The sequence below is a fragment of the Triturus cristatus genome, chromosome 4_1 (assembly GCF_964204655.1).
Source record: "Triturus cristatus chromosome 4_1, aTriCri1.1, whole genome shotgun sequence".
Taxonomy (NCBI): domain Eukaryota; kingdom Metazoa; phylum Chordata; class Amphibia; order Caudata; family Salamandridae; genus Triturus; species Triturus cristatus.
Window position 1 is genome coordinate 517280480 of NC_140585.1, and position 16836 is coordinate 517297315.

The window sequence follows — 16836 nt, forward strand, 5'->3', positions numbered from 1 at the left end:
TTTGCTGTGGCATTGAAACACTGATCACAACAGGATTCCAAGAACACTCAGACAAACGCAACGTTGTTCTAAGCTTTCAAAACTGCTGGTCATTGTCTGTATTAAAAGTGTGCTCATTTTCCTATATATGTTTGTTGTATTTATATACACCGAACCTAGGCGAAGGGCAGTGCAGGGCTGGTCAGAGTCAAAGGCACAGATTAAGTTAACCAGAGACTGAAGGGTTAGATGACCTCTAGTCATCTAAAAGTGGACAGTTAACTTCGTCATTGAGTCGTGTTCTTAAATGCTGCCATTCTTCAGCTCTTTCCTAAATTGGAGTAGGGATTGGGTGGTCCTCACAGGTAGGGGTGTGGTTCCAGATCCTGGCTGTATAAAAGAAGAAGGGCTTGCTTCTCCTTTTTGGCACTTCAACTCCTCAATTAAGAGGGAAAGAAAAACTCTCAGTTGATGAGATTTTGAAATATAAAGCAAATTGATAAAAATAACGTCTGCATCTGCATTAGGATCAGCAGCAGCGATATGTGGGGTAGTAGTATCAAAGAAAGGGGTTCTCCGCATCCCCACGGAAAGCCAAATACAAATCAATTATTTAATTTTAAAACCAAAAGTTCAAACTGAATTACAATGCTTGGAAAGGAAAACCGCTTACGACGCACCAGCCGTTCCACGCGCTTTTAAAATTTTTAGTAAAGTGAATCATTTGACATCTTGGGTACAACACATTTTTATTTTAATATGTTTCTAGGGTTATATTTTTTGTTCCTAAATTCAGTGATATCCGTTAGGAAACAGTAACTGTAAAGAATCCAACTCAGGACACTTGCTCTCTGGAAGGGCTGGGTGGGGAAGCTGCCCTGTGTTAAAGATCTAATAACACATCGTGAGAGAGTGGGCGGAACATTTAACAAAGAGTAGCACTTTATTTCAGGTGCTCTCTGTCTCTGTACTTCTCCCTGCACGAGTAACTGAGAGCCCCTTCCTTACCAGGGAACCTGTTCCCTAAGATGTAATTTTCAAAATAAGCAATGGCTTCAACATTTCCAAAGCTAGCTTATCTTGTGCGTGCCCACCCATGCATCGGGTGCCATTCTTTAATGGAGAGTACCCCCACTTCTGCTAAATTTTAGGCAGTGTATGTTATTCGATCACAGAACATTTTGGAAGGAAGGCTCAGTGGTAGTGAAGGAAATATAGCTGACAATGTGGGTGGATCCCAGTAAAAGTCATTTACTGTCCTGCTGCCCTCCCTCTGCCAAAATGCGTTGGACTGATTTCCTAGTCGGAGTGCAGTAGAACAGTGGTTCCTACCATTTTGACTGCTGTCGACCCCCTTGGAATCCATACTGGAATTCAGGGAACCCCACTAAGTCTCTATTGAAAGCTAGGAACTGGGCATTCTGCAGCACAATTAGAAAGAGGAAATAGCCTCCAAGGATTGTTTTTGTGCAGGAAGATGTCCCTCCCTACACAAAAACAATCCTGCCTGCAACGCAGGCACCCTTGAACGTTTTTTATATCATATATGATAAAACTATTCTATTATTCAACAGATTAAAACAAAATACAAATAAAATTTTTAAATACATGTACACAACTGTTGAATGCAGAAATAGGTACATAGAAATGTGTATAATCATAAGAGTGACTGCCAAACGCGATAGCGTGGGACAAGCGGGAGCTCCCTTGAGAACTGTTTTGCATGATGATTAGCTGGCAGGCAGCTTCGGTATCTAAAAATACTTGGCAAAAATTGTAGAAACTTTTTTACTTTGATAGCTTTATTTCGGTCAGATGACCATAAAAGCACAGGTAAAATATGTACAAGCATAAAATACATAAATAATTCAGAATTTAAGATAAAAAGTTATTAAACAGCAGTTATCAAAGTGAAAACAATCAAGAGTACAAATATACATATTCAATCTCTGGTAAGAGGTAAAAACATTTATAGGGGTACTAACGCCTTTAAAATCCGGTTACGCGTGTGCCAAACATTGGTCAAAAATTTTGCTAATGCGAAAACAATTGGGCCAGAGAGATCAGTTTTTAAGATTCTGTACATTGGTGCGTATTCCCTACAACCCATATTCCTTATCAACGGGAGGAGCCAGTATTTTCGTGCTATTTTATAGGCAGGGCAGAAGAAAACCACGTGCAAATCAGTTTCTTCCATGGCGTCACAAGCCAGATAATGCTTTAGGGTGGGACCCGAAGACCAGGTGCTTGTGAAAAATCTGAACGGCAATGTGCCGTATCTCCATTGGAGGAACAGCTTCCTGGTGAGTACGGGGGAGATGGGATCCAGCACCCTCTCCGGTCTATAGACATCCTTGCTCTGCATGAACACAGAAGCTAGGGACCCTTCTGCCTGGGTAGCTTGAGCCCTGTCTAGTTTATATTCATGGTAAACCTTAGCCAGGGACCTTTTGGATATTTTCGGTGCGGCTCTCGCCGGGTCATTCCATAGGTCGGGGAGCCCTATTCCCACACAAATGGCTTGGATGTTTTTGACCCAGGGAATACTGAGCGCCATTGGGTCTTTCAAAAGTTCAGCCAATTCCGCCCTATATTCTACGAGATCAGTACTGCTCCACAGCCTACGCCAAAGTGCTAGAGGTCTCAGGCTTATTTCGTCAGCTAGTGGACGTAGGCCCAGATCTAGCCTCAGGGGGAGGAGCGGAGTACTGGGAGGGAGTGCGGCTATCTGTCTAATAAACTTGTTTTCCACTAATGACAGACTCTTGCAAGACGTGTGGCCCCAAATTTCCGCCCCATACATTATTGCTCCCCTAGCCTGGGCTTTATATATCTGGATCAATGCCCCCAGTGGACGATATGATGAACCATTCATCATACGAGCAATACCCCCAGTGATCTGCGTGAGTTTGAGGCTTGCCCTGCTCTGGTGGGATCCCCAAGTCATGGTCTCGTTGATAGTCACACCAAGGTATTCAAAAGTAGTCACTCTCTCCAGCCGTCCAGCTCCCAGTTGCGGATTTGGGCGAAGTTTTTGCCTCGGATTCAGAACCATATATTTGGTTTTTGCCGCATTAATTTCGAGCCCCCTATCGTTGCAGAAGGCCACGAAGGAGTCAAGAATCCTCTGAATACCCATGGGGGTTTTGGATAGCAGCAGGGTGTCGTCCGCAAACATAATTGCGGGCACCCTGCTGCCATTCAATTTCGGGGCATCAGTGTATTCAGTGGCATTCAAATGGGCGATTACCCCGTTGACAAAGAGGCAAAACAGGGTCGGTGCCAATACACAGCCCTGCCTTACCCCCCGGTCAACGGGGAATCTGTCGGTCAGTTCCCCCGCCCTCCCACACCTCACTCGGGCATAGTTATTGTGATGCAATCTCTGTAAGATCAAGAGGATGTCCGGGGGGACGCCCATCTCTGCCAAGATGCTCCAAAGTTTCCCCCGGGGCACCAAATCAAAAGCGGCCCGTAAGTCCACAAAAATTGTGTACAAACTACCGCCCTCGATTTTCGCTACCCGCCAGTAGACCAGATTCAATCTGAAAACCTGGTCCACTGTGGATACCCCCCTCCTGAATCCCGCCTGGTAGGGGCTAAGGGCTCCCACCTCCTCAATCCAGTCCTGTAGCCTATTCAACATCACCCTACCAAACAGCTTCTGCGTCACGTCTATCAAGCTGATGGGTCTATAGTTGGCTGGGAGGAGAGGTGAGCCCTTTTTAAAGATGGGGACCACCTCAGCCCCCAGCCAAGTACTAGGGATCTCCATACCACCGATAACTCCATTGAAGAGTGCGGTAAGATAAGGGGCCCATACAACAGGTTCCTGCTTAAACATATCCCCTGGTAGTCCGTCCAATCCCGGCGCCTTTCCAGGGGCAAGTCCTGAAATGGCAGCAATCACTTCACCGAGCGTTATCAGCTCCCCTTCATAGTCCGGGAGGCCTACCGCATCGGCAACAGGGGATTCTTCCGAGTCAGGGCTATATAGAGTCTGAAAGTGAGCCTGCCATACCCCAGGAGCAATATTGGGCTCTAGTGCCGATTTTAAGTTCCCCGACCCCCCATTCACAATCCTCCAGAACAACCGATGGTCTTGGGTTGCTAGTGCCTTAGTGAGTTTTTCCCACTGTTCTTCCTCCCATTCTGCCTTAGCGTGGGCAGTGAGTTTCTTATAAACTCGCCTGCTTTGTTTTAGAGTATCCCCACCAAGACCCTCCTTGATTAGTTTGAGGAGCTCTGTTTTTGCCCTTCTGCAGGCAAGGTTGTACCATAGTGTTTTTCCTGGACGCCCCCCTTTTGCCTTTCGCGGGCTACAAGTGAAATGGGGTGCCGCAGCTTTTATAAGTTCCTCATGGGCTTTGAATAATTTACCCTGGGAGTCTTTGTTGTATGGTTCGGCGTCCAAGCAACCCACAGTTTCCAAAATGGGAATTATCCCATCATAGAGCCTAGGGAGTTTATTCTTGCTCGTGGCCAAGTGCTCCCACCTGATCCTTCTGCGGTTGTTGTCAAGGAGAAGTACAGGGGTATTTTCTACCACATTATTCAGAGGAGCTTGGGGACCAGGATGGACAAGGTCGAGCTCAAGTGCATTATGGTCACTATCAGACCTTTCCATCACCCTGAAGTCCTGGATTGTCGGCCACTTCACTATTTGAGCCAAGACATAATCCAGGCGGGACTCTCTTCCCAGCCTGTTGTAGGTGGTTTTACTGGGTATGTCAGATTTTATTCGCCCATTACAAGCTCTGAGTCCAAACTTCAGGGTGAGGGCTGTGATTTGCACCGCTAAAGGGGTCCACGCCTTTGGGGGTGGGGCTTCCACCATAGGGACTGCCCATTTAACTTCTTCATCAGATGATAACCCATCCAAAAGACCAGGGAGTGGCTCAAAGTGAGAATTAAAATCCCCTCCCACAACATAATATGAGTCACTCGATAGGTCAGTTAGAAAATTGGAGAGTTCATCTATGGTCGGCGATTCCTTTACATTCCCCATTGGCCTGGAATAAATGTTAATAAACACCAGTTTAACTTGGTTGGGCCATAATAGAGAAATTGCAAGGATGTCCTCAGAGTTGGTCGGCATCCGAGTTGCCACACAACCCAGATGGGATGCAACCCAAGTCGTGAGTCCTCCTGACGGCCGGCCTTTGCCCTCCCATCTCGCTGGAATGGAGAATGACATGTAGCCTTGATGGCCATGTTCCTCTCTGGCCCAGGTCTCCTGGAACATACATATGTCCCCCGACTCGATGTAATTTGCCCAGTCCGGGTCCTCCAGTTTGTTAGCGAGGCCAGCGATATTCCAACAGATTAGCCTCAGAAATCCAAGGGTGTTAGGTGCCGGACCAGGAGAATTAAGAAGTGTAATTCCGGGCTCCACATTGTAGAAACACTTTAGCCACAATACCTCGCTTTAAAGGAAGCCCGACTCATGATCCTGCCAAAGACTAAGCAAATAATCGGCCTATTGGAAAAATAAATACATCTCTGTCATAAGTGACTCTTTTACTAATGACAATTTCTAGCTGCGTGGAACAAGATTGGAGTATTGGCCGGTAACAGATAACCCCCAGCCACCTTATTTTGAGATTCTTCTTTATTGTCTCTGGTCCTGAAGAAGGTGGGGCAATTGTAGATCCACCGAAATGTGTGTTGACCAACACACCATATCCGGAGATCCCATAGAGACAGACACATCATAGACATCTGATGGATGTGATTCACACCAACTAACAATTATAGAATCTGCAACTATTAGATTATTGTGGGACCTCCCTGGTTGTTTGAATCTCTTTTTAGTATGAGTGAAATAGTGAATGAGTAAGTATGATTAATGAGTGAGTTCTGGGGATGGTGTGTGTGGGGTAATTTATCTATTCATCTTTAAATGTATTGAGGTGTATTTCTCAGTCATCCTATGCTATTTTCAACAAATATGGTGTACATTACTTAGTTTGTGTGTAAAGAATAATGCATAACAATCTGATAGATGACTGATAACCCAAGAGATAGCATGATATGTGACTATAGCACATTTGAACTCTTGTGATTATACACATTTCTATGTACTTATTTGTTGCATTCAACAGTTGTGTACATGTATGTAAAAATGTGTATTTGTCTTTTGTTTTAATCTGTGTAATAATAGAATAGTTTTATCATATATAATATAAAAAAAGTATAAAATTATTTTGCACTATGAAAAATAAAATATTTCAAAATTGTAATCAACTGTCATATAACATGAATTTGGGGAAGGGTTATCTTTGAGCCAACATTGGCCGCATGAAAAGGAACATAGGTCAGTTTAGAGGTTTGCTCTCTCAGTTTTTTGTTTCCCCCTCCTCCTAGACCTTAAATCATTTAGTGGGTACCTGTCTTTCCTTGTAAACATGCCCACCCCCACCACACTGTACTCCCTATCTTCCTCACTCAAATGTTGTACCCTGCCATCCACATTCTCCAGCTGCTGTTCATTGCCTTCTCCCAGGCCATACAAGACAAAAGTCATATTTGGCATCCTTCCATCGTACCTCACCACCTTATATCTATTCCCACACCTCCACACCCAAAGCAAAGCTTTGAGTGGGTGCTGTGCTGCTATCTGTTCTCTGAGTGCTGAATCAGTGGAACCTTGAACCCTCCTGTAAGGTCAAGATTTCTGCTGCCTTGCAACTGACAGGCAAAACGGGGTGGTAGAGCACAACCTGTGTTCCATCGCTTCCCTTGGGTTTGCAGAGAAGTAAGAAAGGTAGTGGAAGGCACATGAGAAGTAAGACTATGATTTATCATTATGTTGCTTCACTGTCATCTCTGAAGACAACAACGAAGTAAGAGAACACCGTGTAAGCAAGCACATCCTTTTGTAAGGTTCAACAGTGGAAAAACTATTACTTTTCCTCTGCTTTTACGTCACAGCAGAATTCGTTATACGCCCCAATGGCCATCAATGAGAGCCATACTTAATACCAATTTAGCTACTGGGGAAGTCACACAACATTTTTTCCAGCAACCATACAGTGAAACTGGTAAGTCCATGATTTTGCAATAACAACTGTAGAGATATTCGTGCACGCCTGAACATCTGCAAAGTATTGTGGATTATTTGAACTTTAGAATGGCATCAATAAGATAGGAGCCTATAAGGTGATCCAAGCTCCTGTTTCATCCAGATAAAAAGTGTGGGCATTTGGAGTTGAATTTGGTTGAAAATAAATCAAACCCTGACTGTTCTCTGGGAAATGCGCTAGTTCAGCTTGTATTTATATAACTTGCATTAGAGTAGCAGTTGAGGTAGGGGTTGTGGGTTCATGGCACCTTACGCAGCAGTACATTGGATCAAGGATGAGGGGATTAGAGTGTCAACTGCCTCACACTTCAAGTGCCAGGAGATGGTATTTTAGAGCTTGAATAAATACAGTGAGGCAAGAGGTAGCTTGAAGTTGCTTTGTGAGAGTTCTTTATTGAAGAGATTATAATATTTTAACTTGAAGGAACAAAACCTTGAGGTGGGACCTTGGGAGCCTTGGCACACCTACGAGGTGTAGGCTCAATGAGGAAAGGTAATGGAGTGGAGTATGAAATCTAACAAGGTAAGATGTGGAGAAGATTAGCCGAAAATGTATTTGAACATAAAGGTGAACACCTACCACTGTGCCCTGGGTTTCCCTTGATTCCTGTGGAATGTGGTAGCAGATAGTATGGACACATGGCAAAGTTCATGACTTTGTCAAAGGAAAAGGTGGTGGCTTTGGGGGTCCCATCAGTAAGCAGTTATCATGGCTAATTTTGATCCGCAACTTGTCTGCAAGGACCCGTCAATGCTAGCCATATAGTTCTTACAAACAGCAACATGTGCACAAAATCAACTTGTAAGGCATCCACCTCCTTTCAGAAATAATATTTAGCTAAAGCAGACAACAACTGGAATATAAAGCCTTAATAAAAGGTCTTCAAGCCCTGGCAAAATACTCAAGACCGCATCAGGGAAATAGAAGTGGGAGAGCGCCAACCTCTGACGTTCTAAGCATGAAGTTTTAATGAATGAACATCTGGTTAAAGAAATCCTGTACCCCTTAGTCTAACAAAATATTCTCCAACATAGGATATGATTATGGAGCTGCACATCTCTGCTCCAGCAAATCCTGATAGCAAGAATCACTTGCTAACCATTAGGAGCAGTACTTCTGCATCAATGGAATGGGCAGAAATGCATATCTGAGGCTTAAATCCAATGGCATTGAAACACCATTTCCCTCTATGTCATAATGTGAAATAGTGTATAACATACTTACTATTCTTGCAAAAAGATCCACTTGCAGGATCTCCCACCAGCAACAATTCAAATGAGCTGTCTATTAATGATGCTCCCATTCTTAATTCATCCATATATGTTTGCTGAGGAAGTTATTTCTTTTACTTACCCCATGACTGTGATCGAGAAGAAGACTGACCCCTGGAACAATTCCTGCAACATCTTGATCTGCAACAGGATTGAGACCAAAGTTTTGTCTTGGAGCTGTCCCATCGCCAAGTCTTCTTGGCGATGAAGACTTTTGCTTCCTGGGCTCGGATGGCTTTTGGGTATATTGACACCCAAACGCTACAGGCTTAACAGTTGTGGCTCGACCCTAGGCATCACAGGCAAACCTGATGACGGTCTGTCACAGATATTTGCTTGTGACGATTCCTATAAGATTTCAAACCTGTTCGTTTGGGAGGTGAGATTTCCCTTGGACACTGTTTTACAATTTTGAGGAGATAAAGAGTCACCAAGAGACAAGAGGGAGCTCCGGATCCGCATCTTATGCGAGAAAAGAACTGATGTCGGCAAGCGGGAGTTGCGCCTATATAGGCTCTGCATGTAATCTCTAAAGCAGTATGGCTCTGCAAGGCACCAACTACTGGCATGCAGAGGTACTGCTAAAACATTTCTGGGTCCAGTCTGATGACTGGAGAATATCCAAAAGATGAGGAATCTGTGGCTAGAAGTCTCTGTCAGAAACCGGATGCTAAACGCTCAAAAGGGAAAGAACTGACTGTGCTGCCCATCCTGTGTGCAACACAAACAGTTCACCTTTATTCCTAGAAGAATCCAACTGAGCCCCTTGTTCAGTCTGACAAGACGTCTTTTTGATCACAGAAAACCACAAAATATAAAGAAAATACACTGCATTTTTCAGATGACTAAGGAATATACTTTTCAATGGGCCCCTAGTTTGTCAAATTTCTGGGGACCCAAGACAGACCAACTGGCAAACTTGAAGATTCAAAAACATTATCTTGATCATATAGATTCTATTATAATCAACCTCTAACAGTGTACATTCTGACCTATAAAAAACTCCAATTTTTTTTGCATGTTGGACTGTATGGTTTCTAAATCACTGGTTGTGAAAGAGTTTCCCTAACTATTAAAATGTTTTTGAGCTCTACCCACCAGTGCCCACTTTTATAAAATAAAGTCAACTGCTGAATGCAGGGATAAGAGTTCAGTCGCTGACTATTCATGAACACAAGTACACACACATAAAACTGTGTGCAGGCTTAGCGAGGAAGACAGTTGTCTCACTTTGACTAGCATTTGCAGCAGGTAGTATTATCGCAGACGGGATCCAGAATAAATTAATGATGGCGGCTATTCCTTTTAGGATGAAATGTAAAGCTGTAGTGTTTCAACTGTATTTCCACATTGCGTGAAGAAGAATTAAATATAAATTTGAATTGACTCAATGTAGAAAGAAAAGTGAAGATCCATTTCTTATATTTTCCAAAACTCATATTCAGTGTTTTGAAGTTTGCAATATTTCCCAGATCAAGATTTAATGAGATCCAGGTTTTGAACTATCCTACTGTGGCAAGTTTATTATTTTGATTTCAGTTCAAAGTCTCCTCTTAAAAAACAGGCCATTTTCAAGGATTAGCCTTCACGTCGGAGAAGAAGGAGGTGGGGGAGAAATCAGCAAAGGTGATCAGGTGCTTCTCTCTGACAAGTCTAGAAGTGTTGCTCCCATAATAGACAAAGAGAGCATGCAACACAGTGGCACCCTTTTCCCCAGGGTTTCCTGCCAAGGACACTGAGTGAAAAAACCAATTCTGGGTAGGAGTCAGGCACAGAGGAAAGGACTTTTGGGTGAAATTGCCATCATGACAATTGAGCTGGGATGGGTTGGACAACCATGGCTTCTCATAAGAAATACCAGTAAGCAGTGGAGAAGTAATGTGACACCCCTATTTTGGGTAGGACGTTCACATTTTGAAATTCTTCACCTCTGCTTTTAAACCTATGCATAAAGGAAGGGACTTTAAGAAGTGTGTATCAACAGAAGAGGAAGGAAAGAACAGCGTGTTGATGAATCTCAGACTGGATTAGAAAGACTCTGGATGTGAACTACTTGGACTCTGTCTCAAAACGCCAATGGCACTAGTTTCTTCACTACCTTTTTAAGACAGTAGATGGTGGGCTTACCTAGGACCCTGAAATAAGAGGGCACTATGGATTTCTGTTAACTAGTTGTGGCAGTGTGTGGTCACCCTATGTGCTGGCATCCCACACACCTGCTGGATGCACATGTGCCCTGCAGATGAACAGGAGGCGTGGGTGTCTGGGGAATGAAGGATGAGGTGGGGTGTAAGGTGCTTCTGAAGGAAGAACCTGGCCCAAGTGACTGCCAAGAAGTGAACAAAAATTCATGTTCACTCTCTTAAAGCCATTGCTATTGAGCAGAAGGGAGCAGCAATGTCAAGAGGCTGGAAAAAATTGGTTCCACCCAAAAATAGCAACCTATAATTATAGAGGCCAAGAGGCCCTAACCATGCATTGTTAGCAACTGAAGCGACCCACCATAGAACCACAAGAAGGGAATCCTATTAAAAAATGGCTCATCGAGCCAGAGATTTTCCCTTTGGAGTGTACTGCTCCCACACAGCCCTTGTGTGCCTGCACACCCCCTGGGGTCCATGGGCTGCTTTGTCAACATAATTCGTACCACAGCAAGCTGTTCTCCAAATATAAGTCAGTCTCCTTGAGGGTTGGGGGGTAGGGGAGCACAAAGAGCATTGGCACCGTCTCACTAAAGGTTACTTTCATCCCATTAGAGGGTGGTGAACAGAATCATTTGTGTTCTGCAAGCCTCTCGAACGCACAGACCTGCCACTGCAGCCTACAAAGTGGCCCTCTCTACCCCTGTGTGAACCGGTGTCCTAATGTGGCTCTACCCACTTGAACAGGGAGAGGAGGTACCAGGCAGAACTCACCTCTGCCACCCAGCAACTCCAAAGCAGTATTATTTGAGGCAAGCAGGAGCGCAGAAGAGCTGCAGATATGTGCACCTCCTTACAGGCAGGTGAAGGAGATCCTGAACAGCCCAGACATAACATGACCCCTGGCCTCCTGTGCAGTGTCCCTGGGAAGCATGGGAACACACTGCCTGTCCCATGCCAAAGCGGGAGTTTTTACCGCAATAGACAGAAAAAGTAACTGTTTACCAACTGCATGAATGGGCAGTTCAAAGGAATTGCCTAAGGCAGAAGCTACAGCCCATAAACCTTTGTGAATCATATAAAAATGTGCATAACTCTTCCAGTGATGTCACAAGAGGAGTGAGGGCACTGCCAACGTGATTTATGAGGCTGGGCAACACGATGAGGAGCAGTGAACTCCCATGGGAATATTAGGTGACAAATACCCTTCCTTGTTCTGCACTCTGTAGCTTGTGAGACCACCTACTGAGAGTCCTCACTGATATATCGACCTGCCATCTAGTACATATTTGTGATTTTGTGCATAATATTTAGTTATGTGCATACTCACGTACTTTTTTCTCTTTAAAAGCAAAAAACTCACAGTACAATGATGTACTAAGTGTTGTTTGCTGTGCTGCCGTGTTCTGTGTCTCTAGCCCTCAGCACCACTCTGAGTAAGCCTTGGGATGCTCTGCCTCACTAATGTGAGAGCTAAGTGCCAGAAAGGGTCCTTGGCTCCTAGTTTGGGTGTCGACAGTATGGGGCCAGGACATGGGAAGCAAAAGGCATATTTGTTATGATTGGCTCAGATCGGAAACTTGTTAAAGAAACATAAATGGAAAACATGTTTCAGAGCCTCATCTTTTTTTTTTAATAATGGAATATATTGAATAAAGAACAATTCCTTATCCGATTCTGGAATGTATTCTATAGTCCCCTTAAGAAGACGTTTGAGAAGGGTCTGGGGTGGCAGGAGATCAAAGTAAAAACAGTTGGTATTGTTTTCATGAACCTAAAAGTAAATCCCTCATCATAGTCTGAAGAACCAGGAGATTCACAATCAACATTCCCAATCAAAATAAAGTGGGTTCTTCCAAAGAGCGGTTCATAGAGGTAGAAGTTGACAAGCAAGAGGAAACTGGAGTCTGCTGTCTAGGTCTACGTGAGGAGCGTCCTTTATATGGCTGACATAATGTGGTAGAGTCTGTTGAAACCGCTGAGGCTAAGAGCGATCAGCAGATCTAAAGCAGGGGTCTCCAGCCTTTTCTATAATAAGAGCTACAATTAAAATCATGGAGAGCTACTTTTATTACTAGTGTTGTAATAATGATCACATCAGACAAGACTACATTATTGGTCACTGTATGCAAGATTACCAGCAGCGATCGCCTCAGTGCATCAGGGAGAGTTGCCAGAAGTGATGTATAAAAGGCTTTGTCTGTTTGAAATGCCTCTGCCAGGGTTATACTTGCCAGCACTATGCAGTGGCCCTGGCACAATAGTAATAATGTTAGTAATAATTCTCCACACATGATTTATTACTCAAAAATCAGCTTTAAATATATTTTGGAAATAAAGCCATTTTTCATCAGCTCATGAACATATATGCATTTTCATCTTGAAAAAACTATTTTGGCATAGATATATTAATGCAACCAAGCGAAAGGTTCCAATTTAGTAAGCTGGATGCACAAGGGAAAGCTACTTGAATCCTGGTCTAATGTGTGCCTGGTGTACTGACACCTGAGAAGAATCCAGACTAGTATCAGACAAGCTGTGAGGCTTCTTAATATATTTATATATTTTAAATCATGTACTTACAGCTAATGTTTTATTCCAACAATGAAAGTGTGTGTTTCATTTCATGTGGACTTGCTGCGGGAAGATTCTTGGAGGGGAACAAGGATGTAAGATTTTTCATGTCTTTGTTTTTCTTAATGACAAATGCGCCTTTACCTGTTTAAACTGTTATCTGATGCATTAATCTATAGGTCAAGGTTGTATTTTTTATGGCTACTTTTTTGGATTTGGTGTTTTTACAGTTGATGTAAGCCTGTTCAATCACATTATAAGAGTAATATTGGACACATTGATATAATTATATATTTGAATATACATGTTATCTTTTTATGTACTTAATTCTATTTATCTATACTGTTTTGTATAGAGCAGATTATATCCTGTGAGACACCAAAGCACTATACAGGTAATGTAAAGTCACAAAGTAAATTTACAGGAGAAAGAACATTGTGAATATGGTACACATATTGATATGTGTAGCTATAGCTGTAAACTGTGAATAGAGCTTTTAATTAGTGTTTCCCTACATTGATAATTCCAACTAAGAGACAAATCTTTTAGAATTTGGGAAAGATTTCACCAAAAGCAATCTCCTCTGCTTGTGTTCCTGGCCAGAAATTCCTCATGATCATATAGGTTGCTGGTACCCCTATTCAGAAAGTTAACTCTTCTGTATTGATGCCCACATTTTGGTATTGCTATTCAAAATCATTACATTAGTAAATACATCATATTTTTAAACAATTTGCTAATACATAACCAATTATTGCTGGATTTTGATTATCCAAAGTGCGTACACGCACGCACACACACGCACGCACACACACACACGCACACACACAAACACAAACACACACACACACACACAACATAGGTTTCAGGCACGTTATAGTTAGAAATTAGCATTTAAAAAACCTTAGAAATTCACTGAAAAAACCATGGGTTTCAGGGACGTTATAGTTAGTTGGACATTTCACTCGTACAAAACCAGAGAAATTCCTACCTATAACTCGCGCCCCCGCAATGCACTACTGATGATGTCACATATTACATAATTTATGAGATGTTCAGTGACATCACTGATGACATCTCAAATGACATCACTGATGACATCATCCAGTGACTGTGTGTTTCTTTAAAGTTTAAATATGTTTTATATATATGCCATGGTGTATTGAAGAATGAGTGGGTGTATAAGTGTCTGGATGGAGAATTTAGTAGGTGCGTGACTGACTGTATAAGTGAGTGATTAAATGTGTCTTACTGAATGCATGGGTTAGTGACTAAACTGTGTGAATGTCTGTATCAGTCTGACTGTTGTTAAGCTGCTGCATGGGTTGGTCAGTAGCTACATGAGTGTCTATATGGGCTATTGATTGGTTGCCTGAGTATTTGTATGGGAGACTGAGTGTGTGTGGGGGTGGGTGAGAGGTGTGTGACTCTGTATATAGATGTGTGAGTGGTTGATTCACTGGGTGTATGGGTTCAAGAGTGCATGTGGAAACAGCTGTATGGGTGGGTGAGTGTGTGTATGGGTGTGTTGGTGAGTGAATGTATGTCTCAGTGGTACATGTCCAAGTAACCACATATGTAAGAGGCAGTGTATGTGAGAGTTGGACTATATAAATGACTATACGTGAGAGTCCGTGATTGTGAGAGTGGCTGTATGGATGAGTGTGTACTTGTATCACTGATTATATAAGAGAGTAAGTATGTGTTAGTATCTGTATAAATAAGTGAGGTAGTGTGTGTATAACTGTATAAGTGAGTAAATGGGAGTGTGATTAATTCTTTGCATGACTGATTAGGTTTGTGAGTAACTCAATGGATAAGTGGCGGTGTGTGTCTGTATAGGTGTATGAGTGCATATGATAGTTTTGTATTGATAAGTGACTGCATGTATGAGTTAGACCTAGGAATCAGTGAGTGCATATGTAGTAACTGGTATTGGTGTGCCGATGGTTTGTATTTTACAGTGGGTGTATCAAAGGTTATATTAGAGCGAGGAGGTGCATCAGATTTTCACGTGGATGATGTCATCAGTGATGTTATTTGAGATGTCATCAGTGATGTCACTGACCATGTCATGAATGATGTAATATGTGACATCATCAGCTGTGCATTGCGGGGGCGCATGTTATAGTTAGCTGAACTAACTATAATGGCGGAATTGCTCTGGTTTTGTACGAGTGAAATGTCCAACTAACTATAACGTCCCTGAAACCTATGTTTTTTTCAGTGAATTTCTTAGGTTTTTTAAATGCTAATTTCTAACTATCACGTGCCTGAAACCTATGTTTTTTTCACTGAATTTCAATGGTTTTTTAAATGCCAATGTCTAACTATAACGTCCCTGAAGCCTATGGTTTTTTCAGTGAATTTCAAAGGTTTTTTAAAAGCTAATTTCTAACTATAACATACCAGTCACGTTTCCAGAGTGGTGGAGAAAGGAGAGCGTGGCCTCCGAAACACCTCTTAGCAATCCCACTGTGTGGGATTTACTGGAGGTAACAGGAGGAGTAGTTAGCCCCCATCGTCAACCTCGGGGCCAACTATCCCTTTTATTACCACCAGTCAGTCCCACACAACAGGATTGCTAACTTCTTATATCAGGCCCCGCCCCCTCCCTGCACTAATGTGCAAACGTGGCCCCTAGCACGTTGTAAGTTGGGGGATTAAGTCCTCTTGAATACTGAGGGTCCCTGGGGGCTAACTAGCCCACCAGGTACCTCCAGTAAGCGGCACAGAGCTGCTTTGCAGACAGGTGGTCCAAGGCCATGCCACTTTTTACACCTCTCTGCAATTCAGCTCTGTGGCACTTACCGGAGGTACCTGGTGGGCTAGTTGGGATTCAAGGGGACTTAATCCCCCAAGTTACAAAGCACCAGTGGGCCCGTTTGCACAGTGGTGAAGGAAGGGGGTGGGGCCTGATGTGACAAGTGTGCAAACGCACCCCGTGGCGCATTTAAAGTTGGGGGATTAAGTCCTCTTGAATCCTGAGGGTCCCTGGGGGCCAACTAGCCCACCAGGTAAGTCCAGTAAGCTCCTCAGAGCTGCGTTGCAGAGAGGTGGTCCGAGGCCACGCCTCTTTTTACACCTCCTTGCAAAGCAAATCAGGGCCTGACCCCTATTTTGTTCATTTTTTAAAAAAAAAATACGGGAAGGGGGCCGCGTGGCCCTTTACTGAGGCCATTTGTGGCCCGGGGACCCCATCCCCCTGGGCATGGGCAGTATTTAAAATTGTATTTAAAATATTTGTAGGGGGGCTGCGTGGCCCCCCTCCTCAGGCCACTTCTAGCCCTGGGGACCCCATCCCCTGGGGCCTGGCCACGCCGTTGGGGACCGTAGGGGGAGCCCCAAAGCCCCCACGGTCCCGCCGGCTGCCCGCCTCCTGCGGAAGCCAGCATTGCTTTTCCACAAGGGGAGCAGCTCCCCTTGTCGAAAAGCAATCCTGCTTTGCTTCATTGAAGTGAGAGCAGGTTTCCCTGCTCTCGCTTCAATGAAGAAAAGCAGTGTTTACTATGACAGGGCGGAAGCCGCATGGCTCCCGCCCTGTCATACCAAACAGCAGTGTCCCGTGTGGGCACCCCGGGACACTGCAGGAGCTGGCCCTGGGGGGTGGCGGTCCCCAGGGCCATCAAGGGCTCCAGGAGGGGGGACGCATGGCCCCCTTCCATACCAGTGCAAAGCCCCGGGGAGGTGGTGGTCCCCGGGGCTCGAGGTCTGTAACGGACCCCCACATTTCCATATTTAGTGCCCCGGGGAGGTGGTGGTCCCCGGGCATGTGGGGGGACTCGA

The 16836-nt window shown here is 43.9% G+C and overlaps 1 protein-coding gene across 3 annotated transcripts in view; it reads right to left on the minus strand.

The window, feature by feature from the left end:
* Window positions 1-16836, minus strand: part of DNAI7 (dynein axonemal intermediate chain 7) — a 543004-nt gene that overhangs the window by 133705 nt on the left and 392463 nt on the right. The window lies entirely within an intron of this gene.